This window comes from Clarias gariepinus, chromosome 16 (assembly GCF_024256425.1).
Source record: "Clarias gariepinus isolate MV-2021 ecotype Netherlands chromosome 16, CGAR_prim_01v2, whole genome shotgun sequence".
In the NCBI taxonomy this organism is placed as follows: domain Eukaryota; kingdom Metazoa; phylum Chordata; class Actinopteri; order Siluriformes; family Clariidae; genus Clarias; species Clarias gariepinus.
Genome location: NC_071115.1, coordinates 9,086,854 through 9,106,426, shown reverse-complemented (window position 1 = coordinate 9,106,426; position 19,573 = coordinate 9,086,854). Strand labels below are relative to the sequence as shown.

The window sequence follows — 19,573 nt, the reverse complement described above, 5'->3', positions numbered from 1 at the left end:
AAAAGAAATTACTTCCTTGACCCACTACCGAATTTAACATCCAGACACCAACCTGAGCAAACCGGAGACATGAATCCTGTGAGGTGGCAACACTGCCTGCTGTACCACCACGCTGCCCAGTATTACATTGTATATAACCCTAAAAGGTTACAACTGGTAATGGGGGGAAAAAAAATCCACATAATGGATGTCTCTCCTGCTGTTTCATCTGGTCACCGCTGCACCACTGAACTGCAGCCTGCAGGTTTTTTTAAAAAAAAAACGTTTTAAAACATTTTTAATAATTACGGGGTTGTTACAAGAGATGTATCAGTTACCATGGAGAAGCTTTGCTTTTCTGACAGGTTGTACTTTTTCATGTGTCTGGGTTTGTGTGTCGCATGCAGGGCTCTTTCTGTGCAAGTGATATGGGGGTATGATATACGAGCTAATGGTGTTGGGCTGAAGGAGGAATGGTAATGTAGAATCAGCAGCTACATAACCCCTGGCACATCCTGACGCGCCAAAGGCCAAAGTTCATAGCAGTGGAAAGCTGAGAGAGAGAGAGATTAGAAAAACTTCACTTGCTCTGTTTTCATTAAAGACTCAAAAAAAACACCACAGTCTATATATATATATATATATATATATATATATATATATATAAATATATATACATACATATATACTAATACGGTGTTTGACCCCCTTTCGCCTTCAGAACTGCCTTAATTCTACGTGGCATTGATATAACAAGGTGCTGAAAGCATTCTTTAGAAATGTTGGCCCATATTGATAGGATAGCATTTTGCAGTTGATGGAGATTTGTGAGATGCACATCCAGGGCATGAAGCTCCCGTTCCACCACATCCCAAAGATGCTCTATTGGGTTGAGATCCGGTGACTGTGGGGGCCATTTTAGTACAGTAAACTCATTGTCATGTTCAAGAAACCAATTTGAAATGATTCGAGCTTTGTGACATGGTGCATTATCCTGCTGGAAGTAGCCATCAGAGGATGGGTACATGGTGGTCATAAAGGGATGGACTTGGTCAGAAACAATGCTCAGGTAGCCCGTGGCATTTAAACGATGCCCAATTGGCACTAAGGAGCCTAAAGTGTGCCAAGAAAACATCCTCCACACCATTACACCACCACCACCAGCCTGCACAATGGTAACAAGGCATGATGGATCCATGTTCTCATTCTGTTTACGCCAAATTCTGACTCTACCATTTGAATGTCTCGAAAGAAATCGAGACTCATCAGACCAGGAAACATTTTTCCAGTCTTCAACTGTCCAATTTTGGTGAGCTCGTGCAAATTGTAGTCTCATTTTCCTATTTGTAGTGGAGATGAGTGATACCCGGTGGGGTCTTCTGCTGTTGTAGCCCATCCGCCTCAAGGTTGTGCTGTGGTTGTCTTGTGGCTTCACAAATGCTTTGCTGCATACCTCGGTTGTAACGAGTGGTTATTTCAGTCAAAGTTGCTCTTCTATCAGCTTGAATCAGTCGGCCCATTCTCCTCTGACCTCTAGCATCAACAAGGCATTTTCGCCCACAGGACTGCCGCATACTGGATGTTTTTCCCTTTTCACACCATTCTTTGTAAACCCTAGAAATGGTCGTGCGTGAAAATCCCAGTAACTGAAAAGATTGTGAAATACTCAGACCGGCCCGTCTGGCACCAACAACCATGCCACGCTCAAAATTGCTTAAATCATCTTTCTTTCCCATTCTGACATTCAGTTTGGAGTTCAGGAGATTGTCTTGACCAGGACCACACCCCTAAATGCATTGAAGCAACTGCCATGTGATTGGTTGATTAGATAATTGCATTAATGAGAAATTGAACAGGTGTTCCTAATAATCCTTTAGGATTTTCTAATACAATCATCGTCTATACCACTTAGGGCCTGAGATAGGGTGCCAATCCATCGCAGGGCGCACACACTTTATAGGAATTCCTATTAGCGTAATGTGCATGTCTTTGGACTGTGGGAGGAAACCGGATACCCGGAGGAAACCCACTAAGCACAGGGAGAACATGCAAACTCCATGCACTCAGACCCCAAGGTGGGAATCGAACCCTGAACCTGGAATTGAAGGCGACAGTACTAACCACTAAACCAATCTTGCTAAGCCTTATTTAAAGCAAAATGTATACATTTTTTTAAGTTGTGCATGATTGTGTTGTGCTTGCTGTCGTGCAAAGTTTTGCTCTTTTTGGCTGTTGTTTGGTTTTTCACTCTCGTCTCACGATGCAATCTGTTTGAATTACATGTTCATTTCATGAGTTTAAAAAATAAGCCTTAAAATGGTTTAGTGTTCACTGAAGTTTTTTATTTTATTTTATTTTGTTTGTATTTTATTAGATGTCCTGTTATTATGAGCTTGTGTTCACTTCAGCGCTCGAGGCCTTGAAGCCTACACTGCATTACAAGATACAAGATGTCATTGTAGCGGCGCAAATCATGTCACATTTCCAACACCGCCCGAATCTACAGTATACAAGGCTTTCGAGCAGCCGCGCTCAAGGCTACTGTAGATCTGATCAGATCGGATGGATTGTGTGCAGCTGAGAGTCACAGATTCAGAATGAGGATTTGAAACGACTTATTGATTGGTGGTGATTTTTGTGCCGTTTGGTTTGCTTTAGATTGAGATGATTGATTTGTAGTGGTTTAGTTAGGAAGTGAATCTGGCTGAAGTGGCTTACGGAACAAGATTGTTATACGTTAACGTGTTCTGGTGTTAGTAAGCACTTTCTCGTTGTATTGTTACTTATGCATATGTAGCGAGAAATTAAACTCGGCAGAAGGCTGTACGCCTTTTATAACCGTTATGTGGAATAACTGTGGAAGCTGAGCTGATTCAGAGACTGTGTAGTGCGGTCATGGTTCGGTTTGTTTTCAGGGCAGTGAAGCGAAAAAAAAAGTACATGGAATTTCTTTTTATTTATTATGTCCAGAAAACCCTTCTTTCTTTAAAAAAAATAAAAAAAGGGCATTTGCTACGTACAGTAGGTGCACTTACTTATGCGAGGACAATAATTTATAGCAAATAGCTAGTTTTTTAAAAAATAATAGGTGTTTAAAAGATTAATTGCACTATTTAATATATATGGTGCTGATACTAATTCCCTTCTTTCCCGACAGAGTAAACATGGAACATGTCTTTAATAAAGACATGCAGATTGTGTGGGAGTGTCACTGCACCCGTCCAGATGTGTACCTCGCCTTGTTTCCCCAAGCCTCCTGTGATTTTGTAGACTCCAGGCCTCCCTCAACCCTGTAAAGGATGAGCACTATAGAGAATGAGCTAAAGATAAGAGTATAAGTATAAGCATTAGATTAAGGTGAAATAAGGTTTTGCACAACAAACTGGTTAAAGGAAACAGTTAATACAGTTTATAACATTAGCATTTAACAAATGTTTAATTAAAATCTCTCTGCATGGAGTGGCTGGGTAGTATAGGAACCCACCGACGCCAGGCCTCGAACCCGGATCCTCAGATCTGAAAATCAACAACCTAGAGCCTTAGCCGCCTGAGCCACCCATCTCACAGCTTACATTTAACGTAGTCTTGTAAAAATAGTTCCTCTTGAACTATAGCAACAGCACACAACTTTGGTTTTATCCACACAACCGTCTATAAGCTTTTTTTTATTTTACTTCAGCCATCTTAGTATTTGAGTTAAACATGGCATTATCTCACACAGTTCCGCTGTGTTTATGGGAAGCCACTAGGGTCAAATTTGGTCATATGATTAACTTGCGTATAAAAAATAGTAATGTGGGCGCAAGTGGTAAAGCGCTCGCCCTATCATCCGGAGATCGCTGGTTCGAACCCCGGGTGATGCTGTTACCTCTCACAGCCGAAGGCACAGAGAGAGCTGATTGGCCGAGCTCTCTCAGGGGGGAGGGATGAGGGGTACTTGCGCTCCCACATTAATCACGGCTCTACAGCCAATCAGGGGCGTCTGTGAGCTCGCGGAAGGAGCGGCTAGCGCTTTTCTCCGAGTGTGTTACTCCGCCCCTAACAGTGCGTGAGCAAGCGGTTTGAAAAGATGCGGTCGGCTGATGCGGTTCGGAGGAAACACGCGATAGTCGTCGGCCCTCCCGGCTGAGTGGTAGTGGTAGCCTTAATGTGGGAGCCCCCTAGTGACGGGGAGAAATTAGCCATGACTAAATTAGGGGAGAAAATTGGAAAAACACCAAAAAATACTAAATAAATAAATAAATAAATAAAACAGTAATGCGTAAAAAAATTCCAGATTAACCACATGCTTTAACATTAACAGCAGTAGGTTAGATTAATCAACATACAGACATATTTGTTTGTTATACAGTCCACTGTTTGAGAAAGAAAACATACATCACTCACCCGAGTTAGCGGCCTAGCGTGTTGCCGAGAAGACCGTCACCAACACGGACGTGAAGTTTCACACTGTTTTAGTTGAACATGTGGAAGTTGGAGCTAGGCTGTAGAAGCTGTTTATTAGGTTTATGTTGGTTTCAACTTTTATAGCAGTCGTGGATGTTTTAATTAAAAATTAAATATTCATAAGGGTGAACATTTTACAATCTTGAATCTTAAGCATTTTAATGGAAAGGTTTCCAAAATAAATAATTCTTAGTCGACTTAGTATGTTTCAAAGGAAGGCCTGCACCTTTAAATTCTCTAGCCATAGCTAATAAAAGTCTGTATTATTGTTTAATGAATATCACTCGCATTTGCTTTAAACGATTATAGATACATTTTAGCTCGGTTTTCTTTCCCCTGCCGTGTGTTATTAGTAAAATCAATAAATCATCAACGTTGTGTTCACTCATTAACTCTGTCTCGGAATTAGCTTTCGCAGAAACATCTGCACGCTACTTGATTACATTTCTTTTCTAATTCTCCCTGTGCGTATGCTCACAAAGCTACAATATAATAATAATAATCTACCCAAGTTAGGTGTGAGTGAGATGGCAAAGTCACTCCATTTGTGTCTTTGTGAATGACCTGTAGGGACCATGATGCCTCCACCACCACCGTGCTTCAGCATAGTAATAGATCATATTTTTGCAGCTGGATGATTGGCAACGAATTTGATTTCTGATTCATGCTTGGTAAAAGAGTTCCGTCGTGATTGTAAATCACGGTCTAGCTGCTGCTGCTTTCGGGTCATCCTGCAACTGTTTCTCCGATGGCATCTTTCATTCATTCTCTTGTGATTAGTTTGAGAACGGTAAAACCTCACTACCCATCAGCCCCAGCACGTCATAATGTCAGGATCAGCCCACCTATGTCTTGTTTCAGCTTGATTAGCAGTTTAATTTCTGCGTATCATGTTTTCAGCGTCTCATGGTCTAGCTTTTGTTGTATTTGTGGTAAGTTGCTTGTCATGTGTGCCAGTTTTTACGGTTGACTTGCTTTTGTTTGTACTCGGGTGACCAAAAATAAGCAGCACTTCATCCGTCTCCATATAGTATGAGACACCGTGGAGTTTTTTCCATTTGAGTCTTGCTTATTAATGTTGTCTTTTAAAAAGCCTCTATACTTTTCATAACTGTTCCGCTAGTCCTGGTTTGACTCGAACACAATATATATACATAATGTTGAAATGATTGGGCTGCACCAAGGAAAGAAAGCTGCTGAGGAGATTAAACCCTGGAAGGATGGAGCTGAACCGTAAACTTTGTGGGCGGAAATGTGTTCGGAAAAAAAATCATGATCACTTAAACACTCGGGGAAATTGCATAATAAAACAAAGTCGAGAGTAAAAACAAAAGTGATGTTTAATACTGAAAGTAAGAGCATTTCCATATGAATACAATATGTTAAGAACTCTCAGGATTGGGCCTAAACATCTGTATGGCCATAAGAAAACCACTCGCAAGTGAGACTAATCAGGTTAAAAACAAAGTCTTTAGTTTGCTAGTGAACATAAAGGTTGGACTTTTATGATCTGGGGTTGCTTCAATCTAGGCTCAGCAACGTTATGTGGCAAAATTAAGTCAGCTGAACGTACTGAATGATCACATCTAAGGAGTTTTCCCTCGCTGATGGTGCAGGTACGGTACATCCCCGGGCTGAAATTGTTCTTTCACACATGAAATCAAAATCTGAAATCAAAGTTCAGATTTTATTTGTCACATACACAGTCATACACAGTACAATATGATATGCAGTGAAATGCAACAGTGACCACCAACATACGACCACCCATGACCTTAAAAAAAAAAAAAGATTTACAAATTTACATTATGTACAAGTAATAAAATAGAATTGAAATAGCCACGACATTGTTGTTTTTCAGGACTTGTGCTTGGCCCCTTATTTCCAATGAAAGGGACTGTTAATGCTTCAGCATACCAAGACATTAGGAACATTTTATGCTCCCAACAGGTCAACAGTTTGGGGACGGCCCCTTCCAGTTCCAACGTGCACAAAGCAAAGTCCATAAAGACATGGAGTGGAAGAACTTGACTGGTCCTGACCTCAACCTGGTAGAATTACTGTAGAGCCGAGACTCTGAGCCAATATCAGTGTCTGACCTCACAAATCCAATCCTGGAAAAGTGGTCAAACATTCCCATAAACACACTCCTAAACCTCGTGGAAGGCCTTCACGGAAAAGTTAAAGCTGTTATAGGTGTAAATGGCGTCATATTAAACCCTCTGGATTACCAACTGGATGTGACTCAAGTTCATATGAATGTGAAAGCAGGCGAGCGGATGTTGTACGTTTGCCAATGTGTAGTGTGTATAGATATAATTTGAGTGTCTCATTATTTCACATGGACATGGGCACCGAAACAAGACATGTTTTTCTCCTGTAGGTGTGTGTGACAGTAAGTGTGCCTTGTCTGCTTCACTGCATATATCTACAAGGTTAAGGACAGACGTTAGGTTTGTATCCCTCATTAGTGTTAATCAGGTTTTTTCTCCATCGGGCTCGCTTTCCCTCTGTGCCGCTGCCTCCGAGGCCCTCGTTATCACACCGGTGTGTGTGTTGGTGAGCCAAACAGCCTTGTTATTCTCATTAAACTATGCATGAGTAGTACCTTGTGTGTGTGTGTGTGTGTGTGTGTGTGTGTGTGTGTGTGTGTGTTTGTGAGTCCCTCTTCGTGCCCTTCCAACCCCCAAAATTTTGCCAAAGGTCATGTGTGTGTCTTGTGTGATGTGTGTAAGGGGTAGCCTGGTGTTTCCAGGTAAAGCCCGCAGTTTACTGTTGATATGTAAACACCGCCACACAGCAATAATAGCGCGAGGTCGCAAGCGGATTCACACCATTTATTTTCGGTGCGCCTGCCTCCCCTCCCGCGTGGGCTTAAAACACTTTCTTTTTCTCTCAGGTGGGAGCACGAAAGCTTGCGGTATGAGTCATTTTAATTAAACGCAGTGATACTAATCATTTGGCTTTCGCACCGTGTTTTCTCACACAGCTGTATAATCTCATTTTTACCCAGTGTATGGAAAAATCGACATAATGATCAGCCACAATATGTTAACTGCCTGTAAAAATCCGATGCTTGATGAGAAGGGCTCGAGTGAGTCATTTGTCATTATGACGTACATGTCAGACTTTGATTTTTAATCATTTTCATAAAAGAGAATTCATATGTCTTATCGCTCTCTTTTTTTTATTTCCCGATTAAAGAAACAGGACAGGTGCAAGTCGACAGAAACATTAAAGGACTAAGATTACAAAGCATTATTTGCATGTAGATTTATAGATCATATGATGATGATGATGATGATGATTGTCGAATACGGATACATAATTTAAAATGAATTGATATTATGTTTTAAATAGATACAAGTACAGAAACGAATAGTAATAGGCACACGATTAACTTTATTAGGAACACCTATACCCAACATTTTGCATATGTGATGGACAGAGTACACAAATGCTGTAGTTCAGTAAAAGTATTAAAATTAAAATTATTAAATGATATTAAAATAGAAAATTTACTTGCGTATCTAACGTACTGAATGTATATTAGCTCACTCTAGCTAACTTTCGTAGTCATACGAAACCTTTAAATGTTACAATAGGGATGTAGTGGAGAAGACGTATAAAAATATCCACTAATGAAGCTTTTTTTTTTTTTTTTTTAAAGTAAAGTACAGACATTTTTTGTAAGATTTAGTGAAATAAAAGTAAAACATATCCACTAATAAAGCTTATTAAAATAAAGTAGATATTTGTTGTAGGATTTTGTAAATTAAAAGTAAAAAGCATCCATTAATAAAGCTTATTCAGATAAAGTACAGATATTTGTTATAGGATGTAGTAAAAGTATGAAGTATCCATCAATAAAGCTTTTTGAAAGTAAAGTAGAGATATTTGTTGTAGGATGTAGTGGAGTAATAGTAAAACGTATCCACTAATAAAGCTTATTAAAGAAAAGTACAGACGCCTGAAAACTCTTCTTGATCACAACAATGAGCTAAGTCTACTTCCACATCTTTAGTTAGTTAATCAAACATTACAGTGGTTCGAAAGTGATCTCGATGACTCAAAAAAAAGGCGAGCAAAGTCAGATAAGAGAGGTCAGACACTGATTCACGCTGATAGGGAGATTATTGGACCTCGAATCACTCTTGTTACAGCCATAGTTCATGGAAACGCACCAAAGATCGCAGAACCTTGTAGTGAACAGGCTACAAGAGTGGAAGGGTGTGAGACAAGAACTGGACAGTTAAAGGAGGTAAAAACATATATTTTTTTTTTGTGTCCAACCGTGCAGTGCCGGAGCCGGTGTTTTGGTGTTCCTGTGAACGTCTACAGTTAGTGCGTTATTCAGAGTCCAGCTGTCTGAGTGATTCACACCGCCGGTGTTGTTCAAAGGGCCAATCATACCTCATAAATAATTTATTCTTTTTGTGTTTGGCCAACATACCTATATTTTTCATCTCCGTCAACTGCTAAATGAAGGCAGTTACTCCAATGTTCCTTTGTTCAGATATAGGCGATTTTTTTTTTTGTGCACTCATTTGTGAAAATATGAACACATCTAAGGCAGTTGCTTTATAAGATATAAACGACAATTTATTACTATTTGCTCCCTTTTTTGGGTGGGTGGGTGGAGGGGTGACCTGTCCAGAGATCAGATCGGACATGCTTCTCCTAATAAGCTGATATCTGGGATCATTTTAACTAAACTATAACAAACCACAGCTTACAGTAGGTGTGGAAGATATCCTCGCTCAAGGTTGTGTCCTGGGTAACGTGGGTCGGTTGTTAGGTTTCCGTCAGTGTATGAATGGTTGTAATTGTAGGCAATGATATGAAGCTTTCATTGTACAACACTGTCAACTCAAGTCGAAGCAGAACGTTTGATTGTGCAGGATAACCGAAGACAGTTACAAGCGTAAAAACTCCCTTTATTTCTCTATATAACACTAATGCTACACTAATGCACTTATTCCAGCGTTTGAATGGTGCTTGGACACCATCAAGGTAGAACGTTTCTCAGTATGTCAGAGCCGTGATCGAACTCCCTGCTTCGCATCTAAAAAACGCCGGCCTCCCAGGAACTCCTTTAATAGCCCAAACCCCAAACATGTGGAAATGGCATGGAGCGAAGTCAGGACTGTGCTATACAGGAAATGTGGCAGTGACTACCAGCCAAGCTCCTGTAATGTGCAAGTGGTTTTCGTGAGTGATTTTCATCCTACATATTTGTAGAACCCTTGTAGAGTCTAGATGTATTGATGAAGGCAAAAGTTTCCGCTCTTCTGTGCTGTTTTTTTGAAGTTGTATGACTTTTTTGTGGAGTATTGCGAAAAAAAAAACGAAAAAAAAAAAAAAAACATGTTTCCGGGGGCTTTCACAATTATTTAAACCTGACTCATTCTGTCATGTAGCGAGGACACATGAGAAGGAAATCTGTTAGCGTCGCATTTTCGAAAACACCCACTATGCTTTTGTTTGATTTTCTGTTACTGCTGCTGTTGTTGTTCTCAGGTTACCCCTCCAGAGCCTACATTAATTTATCTCATGCTGTCTCTTTTGAACCTTGTACGGGTTGATCGAGTTGCCCATTGTAACATTTTTTTAGTCATTAATCAGGTGGAACCCTGACTAACGGTCTGAGTGTGTTATTCTGTGTCTTCTGTAATGGCTGGAAAGGAAAAAGAATTGTGTGATCACACTTGTCCTTCCACGGACAGGAGGACGCTGTAGTGGTTAGCTCACTCACTCTTGCCTCATTCAGTTAAATGTCACCCTGGGTGGGCTGGAACTGATCACTCACCCATATGCTTCATTCTGCCAGGAAACATTCATACAAGAGTAAGCTGATTGAAATTACACGGTGACTGAAATATCATGTAACAACCGCTAAGACCTTTAGATCTCATTTTTGCTACAGTGCCTGCTGTGACATTTTGGAAATCCACAGTATAATGATATACATGCTGTATACTGTACATACACATGTTTATGTACTGTACGCATACACCGATCAGCCGTAGCATTAAACCCACCCTCCTGATATTGACACCTTTCTATCACAACCAGCAATAAACTTATCTTATCTGTTAGACTTTTCTCTCTCCGGTTCAAAGGTTTTCCATCCCTGGACCACTTTTGGTCGGTCCAGACCACTGCAGACTGGGAACATCCCACAGTAGACGTCGTCTAGCCATCACGACTGGAAGCTGTCACAAATCGATTGTTTATGAGCGGCGTACAGTAACACACTCGGAGGACAGCGCTAACCGCTCATTCCGCTTGTGTGAGCTCATAGACGCCCCTGATTGCCTGTAGAGCCGTGATTAACGTGAGTGCACTAAATACCTCTCAAACCCTCCCCCCTGAGAGAGAGCTCGACCAATCAGCTCTCATTAGACCTCCGGCTGCGAGAGGTTACAGCATCACCCGGGAATCGAACTCGCGATCTCCAGATAATAGGGTGAGCACTTTACCTTTCTCTTTAGTCCCACTCGGAGACTGATATTTGCATTTTTGACCCAGTTGCTGGAAAAAAAAAAAACACTAATACCTCCAGTAACAGCGATGAAGTGTGTGTGCTGGATTATTTCACCATCTCGGAAATTGATCAGCCAAATAAGATTTGGTCGGTAAGATATGCTCCAGTGACATGTAAAGAAGGGGTGCTACAAGCCAGAGTCCGCTATATTTTTATTATTTTTTTAAATAGCTTTTACATTTAATTTTGTTTTACCTAAATTGTTTCTCTGGCACAACAGGAGTAATAATTGGCATCGGCTGTGGGCCAAATAAGTATTTTAAACGTTGTTATTGGTATTGACCAGAATTTCACAACTGGTACATTCCCATGTTTTTTTCCCCCCAGCATTCAGACTTTAATACATAGAGGTTTTCAATTAGTAATTGCTTGGTAGTATCTGGGTTTTTTCTGTCTGTCTTTCTTCCCCTCTCTCTCTCTCTCTCTCTTAAACCAACTGGCCGTTATCATCAATTGTGATTGCTTTGAGTCATAACGAACCTCGGGTACGATTGTGGCTCACCACCTGTAGCACGGCACCAGTTATCGCATCTTGTTTTAAAGACGTGGAGACGCTTGCAGCACACCACATACAATATTTTAAAATACTCATTATATTCATGGTACACTTGGGAGTGCTTAAAAATTCTTCTTCTTTGTTCATCAGCACCACCTATTGTTCTTGAGGGAAGATTATCAGAAAATGATCAGATTATCGGGTTGTATAAGTCATTACACTTAAACAGTTCGGCCTAGCTGCTTGAGACAATGTCAACTCAACGTCTATACCGCTTTATTCTGTTTTTAGGGTCGCTTGGGGCCTGGAGCCTATCCCAGGAGGCTTAGGGCACGAGGCGGGGTACATCCTGGACAGGGTGCCAATCCATTACAGGACACACACACACACGCGCTCATTCACACACTACTGTTTTTTGGATTGTAGGAGGAAACCCACCAAGGGGAGAACATGCAAACTCCATGCATACAAACCTGGAGGTGGGAATCGAACCCAGACCCTGGAGGTGCTAACCACTAAACCACCTGCTGAAAATCCACATCGCTGATAGAAACAGTTCTTCTTCTCATGCCTGTTTTGTAACACCTGACCATTTCGTTGATCAACCCAGATGTGCTAAATTCCTTAGCAATTAACAATAAAGTCTCTCTCTTTCTCTTTCTTTCTTTTTTTCTCTCTCGCACGTGTTATTGCTCTTTTTTTTTTGTCAGGTTCGCGTTCCTCATCTATCCATATACCCATTTACAATCAGTTAAACCTAGACACACAGACGTATGATGCTTCAACAGCAGACAGCTGTGTTGAAATTGAGTTACCGTCACAAAACACAGACACATGAGGAGATCTTACGTTACGAGACCGGACACACAGCTGCAGCACGAACGCTTCATCCTTAATCATGTCCGACAGAGAACGGCAATGAGAAGAAAAAAAAGCATATTTTATTTTCATTTTATTAGGTCTGTCACACACTAAAATGCTTTATGTAAAATTCAGGATTTTGTAATTGACAGGTTTACAAACGTCCTGCATTGTGGACAGACACATCACTCAAGCGGCCAGACACACAGCAGACATTAGTGATGGGTCGTTCATGAACGATTCGTTCTTTAACGTGACTTAGAAGAACGAGTCGTCTCGGAGAGCGATTCGTTCATTTTGATGAACAAGATTAAAAGAACCGAGTTACTGAAATGATTCAAACTTCACATCACTAGCAGACATCTAGAGTAAAAAGTAGGATGTAGGGTAATGCGAAAGGGTGAATAAGGTCTGAGATCTTTATCAGAACCCACCATGAAACTCTCACAACACACAACACACACACACAACCCACACACACACACACACATGCATCCATCTTCTCACTCTTTGATCCTGTCGCTTTCCTGAATCATGGTTTTATATAGAATCATATTTCACCCATCATAAGTCTGCAGAGACAAACTCGTTTTGTGGAGTTTGTGTAAAAAAAATATATATATTTTTTAAAAGTCTGCGTTTTTTAAAAACATTTTTTGGATCAGTTTTTGGAAATGGTGTTTGTTAGAGAACGGCCTTCTGTGTCAAAGCTCTCAGCGCTCTCCAGGCATTGGAGTGTGTACTTTAGAGAAGTGCGTGTTTGTGTGCTCTGGCAACCTCGCCAGATGGTGCTGGGAGTGTGAGGTCACCCACTCCCAGAGGAGAGGTGTGTGTATGTGTGTGTGTGTGTGTGTGAAAGGAGAGGAGGGGTTTTAGAAAGGCATGTAGGCTCAATTAGGTCAGAGTACGGCATGTTGTCAAATCCAGCATAGGCAAGCTGATCGGCAGGAGTGTGTGTGTGTGTTCATATTATTTTTATTAGGTTTCATATACAGAACGGATAGGAAGCCCGGCTTATGAAAGTGCTTTGACTTTGTGTCGCATAAATATGAATTAAACCCACATTTGTATCCAACACAGTCTAAGTGTATTAAAGAAAACTCGAGTCGGCGTAGAAAAAGCATGGATTGACAGTCCACAGCTTGGGCCTGCGCTAGCGGGTTCACATTTATGACTCATTTCAAGTAAATTAGATGATCCATGAATCAATTTATTGGACATTTTTATTGCCATCCATCTCAATAATGGAGATGATCAAATGTACTGTAATGTGTGCTGAGATAAGATGAGCTCCAAGTAAACATTTGGGTTCGCTTTCCCGGTAATTGTGGTGTTTTTTTTGTTTTTTTTTTGCATTTTAGGTAGAGTGTACAAATGGCACCAGCATATCATGGATGCATCTATCCAAGACTGCACTGTTATCAAACACTAATGGATTTCCTAGAACTGTGGAAACCAGGGATGTTTGTCCATAAGCACAGCCCATAGACACCGATTTCAGTGCCGATTTCATTACCACCAGTCCATGATTGCACGAAACGGATGGTGTAAGGGTTTGGAAGCTCACGCTATTACTATTAGCTGTACACCAGATAAGATTATAGGAAGCTGTCGAGAGCTGCGGTCTCGTACAGTATAAGAGCGTTAATGGGAAGGGCGACGGTCTGGGCTTAATCGGGGCGACCAGTTTCGAAAGTTGTCTTAATGCATTGTTGGAAATGCATGATTAGAGAATTCCTGGAAATAACGATATATGCAGAAGACCCATCTTTATTCTAATGCTTTAAAAAAAACGATACATGATTTATTTATTTATTTGTTTACTTTTGGTCTCGGATGAACGGACGATTCCTGATTTCTGGTCCAGTTTTTAAACAGATTCCAAAAGATAGAGATCAGAGATGAAGTCGCATTGTAAAAACTTTGTAATGGAAACTATAGCTACAGTATGTTAAATAGTGACAGTAAGAACATTTCCCCGAGGACTGGGACTAAACAGCTGCGTCAGCATACGAAAACACAATTATTATTTAGGACGCTAACGGAGTGCGAAGAATGGAATGGAAAAAAGCCATGTAGTCTGATGAGCCCAGATATAATCCTATTGGGCAGAGTGTGTGACTCTTTTTTTTTTTTTTTTTTTTTTGTCCAGGAAGTGTAAATTTTGCATCTAAATGGAGTCCAACTGCTCGCTGACGAAGGAAGTGAAAGCAAATAAATTGACGCACAAGAACACACACACACACAATGTTAGGGGCTTTGAAAGGGAAGCTGGGCTCTGGTCTTAAAGAGATGGCATGTGATACCAAAATCAGTGCCACTGCTCCCATTAGCCGAGGTGCAGGATGGCTGTTTGTGGTTTCTTCTTTCAGAATCAGGAACATTGAGGTTGGTCTGCAGGAACACTTGAAATGAAGCTAGCTGTTAGCATGACACGCACAATACATCACCCAAAATGGCGGATCAAAAAAAAATATGATAAATATGATATCCAAAAAGAATTCATGACATGTATTGCAATATTGTTAAATAATAATAAGCCTGAAATGGAGATTAATAAACTTAGATACTATTAATAACGGTTGATACTGTAGGTGCGGCCCACTTGGAAAGCAAATGCAGCAGTTTTTCTACAATAATTATTCCCGTCCTTGTAGGAACATTTCCTCTGTACCTTGCTATAAAAGCATGGCCCCATGTGCATGTCTCTCTCGTGTGTGTGTGCTCCTGTTGTGAAAGACCTTTGTTCCTCTTGCACACTTTTCTCTGAGTTCTCCGAGAAAAAAAAAAAATGTTGAAATTGATCTCGGTGCTGCTGCATTGCCCCGACGCTGTGCAACAGTTTTAGCCTGTTTGAGTGTATTGACAGATTATTATTATTATTATTATTATTATTATTTATATATATAGAGAGAGAGATTTTTATACCGTTTGCACATCAGGAAATATTGCATCAACATGTAATCTTTACTATGTAAAAAGAAACCCCCTTGGTGTAGCTGCATATAAAGCAAGAGACTTTTATAAATAGCATTCAGAATGATTTCTTAATCCAGTGTCGTCTTGAGGAAATAGCTTTACTGTTAGTGGTGGTGTAAGATGAACTATGCATGGTTTAAACTCGTGAAAACAGCACAACCTGAAAGTCTCTTGAGAGTGAATAAACCTTGATGGACGTAAGGAACACAGATACACATATGCAATTTTTACTCAAATATTGTTCATTATTAATCATTCTCATTTTGATTTAATTCTCGATCTTAGACTTTTAGCTGTAACGCAACATCACATAAACCAGGTTGTGGCTTGACCCCCTGTACAAGTTACGTGTTACTTAAAATGCCGTACAACAAAAAAAACCCTAATCCCAATAGAAACCATGGACGAATGCGTGTTTGCGGATGTCCCACAGAGGCAGGACGACATCTCCTTGCACACGTCCCAATGAATTCCGATGCAAACTCTGCACGTATATGTATATGAAGTGAGATACGTAAAATGCATGTTGGTACAAAATAAATAAGTATGATGCAGATATTACAGTGCAAAAGTATTAATGAGGTCATTTCTTCATATTAAATTTAATTAAAGTGCTTTAAAGGACTTAAAATGCGAGGCGGAATAATGGAGCACTAAACCTAAACACTACAATAAAACACAAGAACGTCTGTGTGTCTCTTTATTTATTGATCGATCTCTTTATTATGTGTTTGGGTGGGTGATCAGTTGGATGGTTGAGATGATGGTTAGTAAGTTATTGATTGTGTGTTTGTGTTAGAAAGAGAGAAGGAGACAAGGTAGTTATATTCACGCTTTGATTACTAATCACTGATCAATACAAACCATGGATACAGTTCAGATAAACATCTGTATAATACAGTATACGAGCGTTGTGTGCTCACTTAACAAATCCACCTGAACAATCATGTAAAGATGATGACAACAACATGATTCCACCCTGACATTTCAGCTGTTGTGTTTTCTTCATGCGCCACAGGTCTAGACTTCTGCAGACTGAATTCTGGCTTCTGATTGGCTGAAACGTCCAGTTTTCCACCAAGCTCAGCTGTTGCTTTCCTTCTCTCTCTCTCTTCTCTTTTTTTCTCTCACACACACAAACAGGGTTTTGATTCGCTTGTTGATGACAGGTACCAAAGGTATAGGTCATAATTATTAGACTAAATAACAAAAGTGTTCAACTTATAATGAAGAAATGAAGAAATAATAAATATAATTTATAGCTATGTTTTAAACCAATCTGATGTTTAAACTAATCTGGCGTGTGAGACAGAAATGCGAGAGTGTGTGTTAAAATTTGTGTGATATACATGATTACGAGTGTGTTTGTGTATACGTGCGAGAGGCGTTAACATTGTGATATGTGTGTTTGTGAGTGTTAACATTTGTAATGTGTGTGCATGTGTGCGCGTTTGGGTGTGTGAGTGTTAACATTTGTGATGCGTACGTGGGTACAATAGGCCGCAGATGCTGGGAGAAAAGCATCACACTGATGTCACTCAATATGATGTCACCGAACGTGATGTCACTGGATATAATGTCACACAGAAAGTTATTAATCATTTTTCGGGGTAAGTTTAAGGCATTATCACGGGTTGTAATCCCTCCGCAATTTTGCATCCTCAATGTCTTCGGATCACATCGGCCCGGTTTGGTGACGATCGTATAAATTCCCGAGGAGGAGTATATCAGAATGATATGGATCAAAAATAACAGGTTAAATTGAGCCCACCCTATAGTGCTTGGGCCTTAATAATAATACCTTTTATTTATAGGTGTCTACAAATAGGTGTAAATGGCAATAATAGGAGCAAATAATAAATAACAATATGAACAGTATTAGATAAAACAGTTATAAGATAGAATAAGATATGAAGATTTAAGTCACATTTAAAAAGACATTTTAATATATTTTAATTATTGTTATTTATTACTAAGCACCGGTACTTTGCAGCAAAATGATAATTCAATTTTAATTCTAATTATTATCAAATTTATCAATTAATTTAATATTTTTGACATTTTTTGATTCACTTCTTCATTTTTTTCCCACGAGTTCTTTTGCCCTCCATATATCATAACCCCGTCTGATTAGAGTATTACACCTGTTTTAGCCTTTTGCTATCGTCATGGAGATTTAAACAGAAATGACAGTTTCTATGGTAACATTATTTCTTTTCTTTCCTTTTCTTTTTTCTTTTTTTTACAATGAAGCCCATTCCGTATTTTCAGAGGTATTTATTTGATCCAATATTACACCTTTAGAGACATTCAGACCATCGTAGCCTTTGGCTTAATTCAATTCCGAATACAATCAGTGGTGGGCAATTGAATTCAAAAACAATAACGGTCTGTTGGGAATCATTGAGTTTGATTCAATTTAACAGGCCAGGATGTGATTGGGTTAGCGCATTAATCATAGCGAGCAGATACTGTATGTCTGGGATTTCAGGTGTAAAATGTTTCTCTTCCTGGATTTGCTTTGAACTGCTTTTGTAGAAACAATGAAAACCCGGGGGGGGGGGGAGCTTTGATCTTTTACTGGAGAAATTCTAATTCCTGAAATGATTACATAATGAACTACCTTTGATCGTACATGCAGCGTGCCACGCTTTCACTTCAGATAAACATCATTTACATGAAATGTGGCCAAGTTTTTCCAGGTCTTATGAGTTGATAAAAAAGAAAACATGAGTGTAGTATTTCAAGATCCAAGTAAAAATAAATAAATAAATAAAACTGTATATATATATTTCTTATTAGGTTAGAGATGCTTGTGTCTGAGGTTGTTAGAATTAAGATATTCTTTTTAAAAGACTCAAAAATGAGAAAAAAATCATGCACATAATAAAACATTTATTTATTTATTTATGTATGTATGTATTTAGTAATTTTTCACTGGAGCCCACCTTAGCCAGGATAGATAGATAGATAGATAGATAGACAGAAGCAAGCACCATTAAAATACTGCCGTATTATATAAAAAAAAAATACTGTTTTACTGCCATTAAGTCGTTTTTTTTTTTTTTTTTTTTTTTTAATATTTTTTATTTACACCTTTATTCACAATAAGTCAAAACAAAAGCAAAAATAGGAAGAAACACGGCAAAACCGTGACACGTCAGCCCAAAAGCAAGATGAGTTAGCAATTTATTTAGTGAAATAACAAAACCAAAAGTGTGAACACACCCTTTAGGAAAAAAAAATAAAAAAACATTGCTGTGATGATTTTTTTCCCTTGAGATGTGAAGTAAAGTCATTTCGGCCAAAGTCACACTGAAACTAAAAAATCACACTGAAACCAAACGTCATCCACGGACAAACTGCTTGTACCGTTTGAGTGTTTTACTGCGGCTAAGAGTCTCATCACTGTACCGTGCTTGGAAGGTTTTACACCTCCGGTCACCAGAAATTTCATCACAAGCTCCGGTTTGTAACATTATTACCAATATTGTTTTTTTTTGGTTTGATTTATTGTTATCGCCTTTACTTGTTTAGTTTCTGTACTTGCTCTAACATAATAGTATTGTTTTTTTTTATGTAACTAACAAAAATAGTATCTTTAAAAAGGTATCTTCAACTTTCAAACACATGGTTTGGGGAGGCTTGAACTTGACCACATGTACGACCCAAAATCCGGACTGTTCATGTAGCTATTTTAATAATATCGACAATTTTTTGTCAAAATACATTTTCATACCAGTAATACATATATATATATATATATATATATTTTCTGCTTACACTGTTGCAGTCGGTGCATCCTGTTCCTGTGCATGCTGTTTGTATACAAATAGGCTTGTGTATGCAGGCAGGTGTGTATAGAAATAATAGCAATCTGGGAATGGTGGTCACACCATAGTGGAACAAATACATTAGTGTGTGTGTGTGTGTGTGTGTGTGTGTGTGTGTGTGCGCAACAACAACTTATTTCTTTTCTCGCTCGTGATGTCAATTTTGTACGAGATGCCGTGATGGGCTTATGACGCATCTCATGTCCTTATATTTATGACAAAAAAAACCCATACAGGTCAATATCTACAGAAATATTTTCGCACCACAATTATTCTCCAAAAAGACATCTGAAGTACTCCGGCGCCCCTCGCCTGCTTGACTGCTTCCGGAAGACCATGTATAAAAGACGGTTTCTTGATTGCTCATGCCTTCCTCACCATTCTCCACTAGTTTTTATGAGGTTTAGGTCTTTAGATGACTCAGGCCATGGC

At 39.4% G+C, this 19,573-nt stretch overlaps 1 protein-coding gene across 4 annotated transcripts in view; it reads left to right on the top strand.

Moving 5' to 3' along the window:
* Positions 1-19,573, top strand: part of stat5a (signal transducer and activator of transcription 5a) — a 91,990-nt gene that overhangs the window by 30,937 nt on the left and 41,480 nt on the right. The window contains exon 1 of one of the 4 annotated variants that reach the window (XM_053514497.1): positions 18,642-18,776. The exons of the other annotated variants lie outside the window; for them this stretch is intronic. The gene's annotated coding sequence lies outside the window, so the exon portion shown is untranslated. Of the gene's footprint in view, positions 1-18,641; positions 18,777-19,573 lie in introns of those variants that run through there. 4 annotated transcript variants of the gene reach the window in all.